General features: G+C 49.3%; 1 protein-coding gene across 1 annotated transcript in view; it reads left to right on the top strand.

Annotated features, from left to right (window-relative positions):
* The first annotated feature begins 3,894 nt into the window (after nucleotides 1–3,894).
* SH2B2 (SH2B adaptor protein 2) overlaps nucleotides 3,895–9,378 on the top strand; it is a 47,289-nt gene continuing 41,805 nt past the window's right edge. Inside the window, exon 1 of the mRNA XM_053366820.1 lies at nucleotides 3,895–4,147. The gene's annotated coding sequence lies outside the window, so the exon portion shown is untranslated. The remainder of the gene's footprint in view (nucleotides 4,148–9,378) is intronic.

Genomic DNA, 9,378 nt, shown 5'->3' with positions numbered 1-9,378 from the left:
TGCCCTCTAGGTGTTGTTGAACTACAACTCCCATCAGACCCAGCCAGCATAGCTAACGGTAAGGAATGATGGGAGCTGTTGTCCAGCAACACCTGGAAGACACCATATTGGCTGTCCTTGGTCTGTACTAGCAGTGTCTCCAGCTGTTTTTGAACTACAACTCCCATCATCCCTAGTTAGCAGGACCAGTGGTCAGGAATGATGGGAATCATAGTGCAAAACCGCCCGTAACCCAAGTTTGGGAAACCCTGCTCCAGGGTTTCAGAGTGGACTCAGTGGAGACCCTGGCAGACCTATTTGGGAGCTGCTGAGGACCCAACCAGGGACCTTCTCTGTGCAAAATAGGAGCTTGGCCACTGATTTACAGCCCTTCCCCACAAAAAGGAAGACTTGAGCACCTAGACAGGAGACTGAAGGGGCATAAGGGTCTCCAGATCACAGTCTCACCCACTGGGGCGAGATATTCTGCATCTCTATTTAAACTACAGCAATTATTTCTAAATGTGCACACGTGCCTATAAATCAGCAAGCCCAAATGTTATGCAAATCTGTGTCCTCTCTTGACTGCTATTTTGATGATGCATTTCCTTTCTGGGTGATGTGTAAGTAGCTACCCTTTTGTGAGTGTACAAGGAGGTCTGTGGTTTGGGCAATGAAGCCTGGCATGAGAATTGGGGTTTTCCAAGCGCATGCCTCTTTTCTGTTGTGAAACCTTGGAGGTTCTTAATATTTCTGTCATCTGTGCCATCCTGTAAGGCAGGGCTGGGAACCTGCAGTCCTCCAGATATGGCTGGACTCCAACCACTATGGCCAGGATGTTGGGAGCTGGAGACTAGCCATATCCAGAGAGCCACATGTTCCCCTACCCCTGCTGCAAGGCAGGCTTCGCCAACCTGGTGCCCTCCCGATGTCCTGGAAGACAACTTGGTTTTATGGGAGTTGTAGTCCAAAACACCAGGTTGGAAAAGGCTGAAGTATTAATAATTTACCAAGTATAGGTGTGTAGGATATGTCATTCTCTGACACTTACAAGAAAAGTCTGGAGTGACTTTGGATACTAAACTGACATTCTATTCCATCAGGCTGCCTCAGTGGAAGAGATGGAAAGGAGGACTCCCTCCATATGCTTTGCTGAAAGACCAGCCTCGCTAGACACCTACCCTGGGATTATTAATATGCCAACTGGTCAGTATAAGAATGACTGCTTGAGAATTGGCACCTGAGTTTGCTTCCCCACCTCCCTCTTCCCAGCCTGTCCCCTTTCCCTTGTCTGTCAGATTTCTTAGATTGTAAACCTGCAGGCGGGGACAGTCTTGTTTTTAATTTATTGGATGTGTAAGCTGCAAGGCACAAGTGCTCTAAATAAATAAATAAAGCAAGCTCAGGTTCAGGGTCCGGCCCTTCCATCAGGCAAAGTGAGATGGCAGCCGCCTCAGGCGGTAGGTGCTGTAAGATTTTGGACTGTGAGGTTTTGGAAAGCAGAACTGTTTGTGCCATGTGGCCGGGCATATAGGCGCCAACTCCCTGGGTGCCCGAACACCCACAAAATTCCCCAGGAAGGGGCCGGGCACCCACAGATTTCGGTGCCAGGGCCATGCACGCTGCATGGCACCCACGGCCTCGGGCACCCACAGTCACGGGCGCCAAGTTGGCACACCTGTAGCCTGGCTGACACCCCGTAAACTAACCTGCTGCTCCCCAAGTGTGTGTGTGTGTGTGTGTGTGTGTGTGTGTGAGAGAGAGAGAGAGAGAGAGAGAGAGAGAGAGAGAGAGAGAGAGAGAACACTGTTCCATTGCTGATGGTGATGTAAGATTGAGCTGCCAGATCAGATCAGTTGGCTGTCAACCAAAGAATGGGGTGTGCAGATGCCATTTCAGACTTCACCCCAACAGAGATGGCTGATGACCACTGGACCCAGTGGGGCAGCTAAGCGTGCCCCTTAGCTGGAGGTGGTCGGTTTGTTCTAGTTTTCTCCTTGTCCTCCCCACTTGCAAATATTTATTTATTTATTTTCATATAATTTCCATACCGCTTGATTGTAAAAAAAACACACACAAAAAAACCCTCAAACAGATTAAAACAATGAAATGATCCAAAAACAGTTAAAACCAGCTATTTAAATCATTCAAATACAGTGGTACCTCAGGTTAAGTACTTAATTTGTTCCAGAGGTCCGTACTTAACCTGAAACTGTTCTTAACTTGAAGCACCACGTTAGCTAATGGGGCCTCCTGCTGCCGCCACGCTGCCAGAGCCCGATTTCTGTTCTCATCCTGAAGCAAAGTTCTTAACCCAAGGCACTATTTCTGAGTTAGCGGAGTCTGTAACCTGAAGCGTATGTAACCTGAAGCGTATGTAACCTGAGGTACTACTGTAATGAAAACCAGCAATAAGCAAAACACAGATTAAAACACGTGAATGTTCTACATATCTGGACAGGCTAGCCTAAACAAACACCTTTTTAGCAGTCGCCAGAAAGACTACAGTGAAGATCAATTTCTTACAATTGTAGAACGAGTATTATGTGGCACTTGGAACGGTGCTAATTCCACAGAAGGAAAGGGTTGAGTGGGCGTTGAGTGGGGGTCAAGCAGTTCAGATGCACTTAAAATGCAATTGCTTAGCATCTATCTGAACTCAACCCTGCGAGGTAGGCAAGGCTGAGAGGCCCCTTTCTCCAGCGCCCTCCCTCCCACCATCAAACAAAGTTGAAGGGTGAGACCAGGTGCCCATAACAATATTTGTGATTGGCTGTGCTGTTCACAGCTGTGATTGGCCAGCAGAGGAGATGGGCAGAAAAGACTCTAGGCAGTCTCTGAATGACTGGAAAGTTATGAATGGGGTGGGCGGATGGAATACAAGACAGCCTTGGATTTTGAGGTGAACCACCTTGCCCTAGCGGTCAGTCCCCTCCTCACCTCAGGCAGCAAAATGTCTTTTCTCCCATTTCCCCCTCCCTTGCTTTTTATTACCATGTCTTAGCATCAGGCTGTGCTTGAGGCAGGCAGGCACTCTGGACATTCTCAATGGCACCCTGTTTATCCTTTCTTTAAAGCAGGACTATTCCTCCACCAAGGGTGGCATTTGCTGCGGCGCTTACTTACTTGATGGGATGGAAAAGCATTCTCTGTGTACACAAAGACCTTTTAAAAATCACTTCATGTATAATATATTACAGCAGATGGGCGGCTCTTAGCTGAGGGAAGAATGTGCTGCCCCAACTCAATTTTTCCCTTCCTTTAAATTGTGGCTACTTAAGTGTTGCTGGCTGCTGCTATGCTCACTCAGTGCGGCGAGAATGCACTCTGCACATGCTCAAGTTCACTGAACCCACTTTTTATATTAAAAAACTCCCTGAATATCACCTCTGAAGGTTTCGTTCAACATGCTCGAATCAACTGTTTCTTAAAAGTAACCCCCTGTGTATCAGAGCTGTTTCTGGTTATACATAAACAAGGAAAGGAAAGCACTCTGTTCATGCTCAAGCCCCAGTTGTCTGCCTGCGTATATGTTTCAGAAAGCAGAACTTCATGTATGATAGCTGGATAGCTCAGTTGGTGGAGCAGGAGACTCAGGGCCGCAGGTTCGAAGTCCATGTTGGGCACAAGATTCCTGCATTGCAGGGGGTTGGACTAGATGCCCCTTGGGGTCCCTTCCAATTCTGTGATTCCGTATCAGACCTGGCCATTCATTGGGGGTGGGGACACGCCCCCTGTACGTGCTTAACAACGTGGAAAAAATAACCACGTCTTCACACGGAGCAGAGCTGTCCCTGCCTAGTTAGGTACGCGCTCTGCACATGCTCAGGGGCGTCTTTTTTGCTCTTTGTTTTGAAGCCAACCCCTGCCTACCGCGGGTGTGTGACTGGGGGGGGGAGCGAGAGCCGGCTCGTCACATGACCTCTCCTTCTCCGCCTGCCGGGCCCTTTAAACCCTTCTCCGCCGAGCCAGTGGGAGGAGACCGGGGCCGGCTCGGAGGCACCGGCGGGGGCGCTTCTTCCTCGCAGCGGGAGCTGCTGCGCGCCGGTAGCGGCTCGCCTGCCCGCCCCAGCGCTTCCCTTCCGTCCCTGCACCCTGGTACCGACGCCGCCGGGCGAGGACCGAGCCCGGGCGGACCCGACGCCCCTTCCATGCCTCTCCAAGCCCGGTAAGCGCTGCGCCCTCGCCGCCTTCCCCTTCGCCCTCTCCTCCTCCTCCTCCAAGGAAAAGAAGCAGCAAAATCCGCCGCCGCCTGCTGCTGCTTTTCCGCGGTCCTTTCCTCCTGCTCTTAATCCCAAGATTTTGCTCTTTGCACGAGCGGGGAGGTTTGCTGGGGGTGGCTCGAAGGAGGGCCGCGATTTCAAGGAATGGTGCTTTCCACCGATCGTCTCCTTTTGCAGTTTTTTAAAAAATATTTTAATTGTGGCTTTCCCATTAAGAATCACTTGTTTTGCGTGTGTGTGTGTGTGCGCGCGCGCGCTTTTATAGGCTGTGCGGGGACGCTGATTTCTCTCCTCCACCCTCCCGATCAGTTTGGTTTGTAACGTTGTGGGGGTTTGTAAAAACGCAAGCGCGAATGGGTGGTCTGCTGGGGGGGGGTGAAATCAGCCCCCTGCGGGGTTTGCTTCCTGCTGGGTGTGTTGCGAGCGCTGCCACCTTAAAATGACAGGAGGTGCACATCTGGATTGTGCAGCTGTGTGGGGGCTCCCCCCCGCCGCCGCCACTTACACACGCATGCACATACACACACACCACCACCTTCTGGGGTGCAAATTGGTCCTGAAGAATTTGGCCCTTCAGTGTGTTTTGCACGTGCGTGCGTGACAGCTATTTATGGGGGGGGGGGAGAGATCTACACAAACCCCGCTTGTAAATTTGCATTGCTTCTTGAAGAATCGCTAGGTGTTGCCTCTCTGTGTTTTTGTGTGCGTGTGCATGCATAGGCGAAATATTTAGGGAGAAATATGTTTCCTCCTCCTCCCTCCTTTTCGCTATGCCTGTTTTGTTTGCAATTTATCGGTGCTTTTCTCTGTCGGGTGGTGATCGTGTGTGCGAGAGAGAGAGATTCCCTCCCACTCCCTCCTTTCTTTTGCATATTACAATGCCGTACACACACACACACACGGCCAGATCGACGTGGTGTTTTTTGTATTATTATTTTTTGCATCCTGAGTGGTGTTGCGTGAAGCGAGGACGGCGATCTCCTGGGAATAATCCATATTCTATGAACCTGCCAATCCTTCCTTCCTTCCCTTAATGAGATCTGGGAGACGCAGCACGACGGCTGCCCCCTCCACCCCGACTTGCAATTATTTTGCAAGGAGACCCGTGAAGGGAGGAGGCCTTTCTGCAGGGGAGGGGGCCGGTGGGTTGCCTGCATGCTTCCCTCTCTTTCCACCTACACCTGCGTGGGCAGACATCAGGTGCGATTAACCAGATAACCACAGGTTCGGCTGCAGAAATCCGTAACTGGGACTGCCCAGTCTGCCCACATGTAGTGTGAGAATTGGGTCAGAGTGGCTGTAGGGTCCTCTCCTGCCTTCTTCCTTATCAGTGGGTCCTGGGCTGTTGTTTTTCCCCCTGCAAATGACTCAGGGGAGCAAGGAGATTATTCTCTGTGGGGTGGAAGTATGCTCCAGATATGGGGCAGGCAGGCTCCTTGAGCAACCCACTAACCCTTCCCTTTGCCCCCGCACCTATTTGCTTCCCAGTCTACAGCTCCGTGCATGAATGCTTGCCATTATGGTGGGCTGGATGTGCAGAAGGTGCAATCATAAGGCGTGTGTGTGTGTGTGTGTGTGTGTGTCTCCGGGTGTGCTCTGCATGCAAAACATTTCATCTGTGTCAAAGGTGGAGGACGCTTCTGTCTTTGCTGGCAAGGCGGAAACCCCACCAAAGAATTTAGGGCTAATGGCTAATGGCAACCCTTCGCCTCAGGGGGGAAAGCTTTGTTTGGGAAGGATGGGAATGTTGTGAGGAGACTGAATTTGCCCCTTGATCGTTTCTATCACTTCATCTCTCATTCTCTGGCTTCCGTTTGTCGGTCACACTAGTTGGAAGTGGGCTTCTATATGGAGTGAGCTTTTGGTTTCGTTCAATAATGTATTTCTGGCCAGAACCAAATGGGGTTGGGCCCTTGTGGGGGTTTTTTGGATTGTGTGTGTTGTATATGCTCTTGAATACATCCTTCAAGTGTGAGGAGGCAGTGAATTGAGGAAGGGCTTGCCCTTGTCTTTCAATAATAATAATAATAATAATAAATTTTATTTATACCCCGGCCAGAGCCGGGCTCAGGGCGGCTAACACCAGTAAAATTACAGTAAAAACATAATAGCTGGGAAAACCAATTTAAAATACAGGTTAAAATGCAATTTAAAATGCAGCCTCATTTAAAAGTGGCCCATAGATCAAAACCATAAGGGGAGAGAAGCATAAGGGTCAGACTGAGTCCAGACCAAAGCCAGGCGGAAAAACTCTGTCTTGCAGGCCCTGCGGGAAGATGTCAAGTCCCGCAGCGCCCTAGCCTATTGTGACAGAGCGTTCCACCAAGTCGGGGCCATTACTGCAAAGGCCCTGGCCCTAGTTGAGACCAATGTAACCACCTTGCGACTTGGGACCTCCGAAATGTTGTCATTTGCGGACCTTAAGGTCCTCTGTGGGGCATACCAGGAGAGGCGGTCCCGTAGGTACGTGGGTCCTAGTCCATTAAGGGTAGTGGTTGCCTAGTGAAAAGGAATCCTAGATCTGTAGAATTGGACATAGGGACCCCCAAGGTTCATCTAGTCCAACCCCCTGCAATGCAGAAAGCATCCATGACAGGTGGCCACATATAATGGGACAAAACCAAGTGCTGCTTCCTGGTGGGGGCTTCCTACCACTGACAGGACATTAGCAACAAGAAAACTAGCGTTCAATAATGATCTTGACTGGCTGCGGGTTGTGGAGGGATGCTTAATTCTCCTTGTGTTTCCCCCCCCCTCCACAAACAACCCACCACCAGTTGAGAATGTATTGCTCCTGTCAAAAGGAGCTTGTACATGTGTTGGTTGATCTCAGAAATGAATTCCTGAGTGGCAGCCCAACCATTCTAGCAGATAAGTCCCTTCCTAGCTTCCTGTAATAATTTAGAAGATGGGACCAAGATTTGGGAAGGTTGGGTAGGCAGCTGAAGGATTTGCTCACCTCCCAAGCGCATTACAATTTATATGGATGCATTTGCAATTCCTTTTTCCAAGGAGTTTAGGGGTCTGTGGGGGTGCATGTATTTCTCTCAATCCTCCCCCCCCCCGACCTCCAGCCTAACAACAACCCTGTGAGGTTGGCAGGAATAGTGACTGGCTTAAAGTTACCTGAGTTGGGCTTTGTGGCCATGTGGGGATTTGGACCTGAGTGCCGTGGGCCTAATCCAGCACTCTTAAGCCAGGCTTCTCCAAGCTAGTACCTGCCAGGTATTGTGGACATGGGCTCTCATCAGCGCAAGATCAGCGTACCCATTTTTGTGAACGCAGCAGGCCACATTCTCAGCGTACATTTAAAAGCACTACAAAACCACTTTAAATAGCCATGGCTTCCCCCATTGGGCCATGGAGCTCACAGTAGTAAGCTAGTCAGTCATTCTCTGAACCTAACTTGCCTCAGAGGGGGTTCGTGGCACGGATAAAATGCAGGCAGGCCATGCTTGAGCTCTGAGGAAAGGCATGATAAAAAATAATAAAAATAACATAATAAACTGAAAAATGCATGTTATCAACAGTTCACACTATACCTCAGCAGTTGCAGTGTGTTTGCAGGTTTAGTGTTTGTGGATTCTAGATGCATCTTGTCTCTAGCACATGTGTTGGATTAATGCCTGGGAGAGACTAGGGTTCAAACCCCCACTCAGCCATGGAGCTTCCTGGGTGAACTTGGGCCAGGGTTGTTGTGAGGATAAAGGGAATTATAGAATCTTAACAATTGTAGAGTTGGAAGGGACCCCTTAGGGCCATGTAGTCCAACCCCCTGCAATACAGGGAGAACCATGTGTGCTGCCATGTGCTCCTTTGGAGGAGAGGTGGGATATAAATGTGACTTATAAGTAAATATGTGTGTACTTCCTGCTCTGAGGCTTAAGTGTCCCAGGATGCCTTGGGAGGGGAGGCTAAATCCCAAATAAGGATGGGAGTTTTAAGAAGGTCTTTCCCAATCCAGGCAAATTCTGGGACAAGCGTTGCCAGGGATATTGTCCAGAGAGTAGAGACCACCGGCTTAAATGTAGCTGCTGTTACTGGTAGGTAATGTTACTTGTTATTAGGGCAACGATTCCACATAGCTGAAATCAATTCATTAAAATGTTCAGTTCTGTTAAAAGGTAAAGGTACCCCTGCCCATACGGGCCAGTCTTGCCAGACTCTAGGGTTGTGCGCTCATCTCACTCTATAGGCTGGGAGCCAGCGCTGTCCGCAGACACTTCCGGGTCAGTTCTGTTACCGTTGGCTTTAATATAGAGCTGCCATATGTCCAGATTTTCCCAGACGTTACTGGGATTTCAAAGGTGGAATTGATGTCTGGGACGCTCAACAGTTTTGGGATGTCCTGGATTTTATTTTTTGAAATACAGCAACGCTACTTTAATAGGGATTAAGGGTGGCAGTCAGCTGTACCTGGAGCACATCAGTTGGAATGAATGAACAGGACTAAGCTAGGCCTTTTAATTTCAATGGATCTACTCTGAGTAAAACTTACCACCCAGAGCTCTCTTTTTTCTCATCACAATACATGTGTTAATTAGATCACCAAATGCCAGGATGCCTGTGCTTATCGCTAACAACTGTTTTGCGAATGTTAATTATAGCTGTTAACTCTGGCTGCTATTAAAATATAGCCTATATAACTCGGGGTAATGCTGCATGCATCTCAAAAAGGACCACCATCCATGAAAGCTTGTTGCAGGGATGCGGCTCCTTCATGGCCTCCAGATGTTGTTGGACTCCAAGTCCCATGAGCCTCAGCCAATATGGCTGTCAGGAATGATGGGATTTGGAGTTCAGCTATTTCTTGAGCAGCACGGGGGTCTCCCCACCTCTCCTTTTGCCATGATACCTTTGATGCATCTTTTAAGCATTATGGAAAGGACCAGGAAGCTGCCTCAGGCTTGAGTCAGACCATTAGTACATCTAACTCAGTACTTTCTGCACTGACTGGCAGCAGCTCTCTTCACGGGGGAGTCCTCTCCAGGCCTACCTGGAAATGTCAGAGATTGGACCTGGAAATCTGTGTGCAAGGCAGATGATGCTGTTACTGAGCTGTGAAAATGAAGGATGGAACAAGTTTTTCTCCTCTCTCCAGAGGCTGAGACCTGAACCAATGTATTCAAGTTACAAGGGGACTCCGACTAAACATCAGGAAGAACTTTTCTGGCAG

Source organism: Podarcis raffonei, chromosome 15 (assembly GCF_027172205.1).
Source record: "Podarcis raffonei isolate rPodRaf1 chromosome 15, rPodRaf1.pri, whole genome shotgun sequence".
Classification (NCBI taxonomy): Eukaryota; Metazoa; Chordata; class Lepidosauria; order Squamata; family Lacertidae; genus Podarcis; species Podarcis raffonei.
Note: the sequence above shows the minus strand (reverse complement) of the source record. Positions and strands in the feature narration are given on the sequence as shown.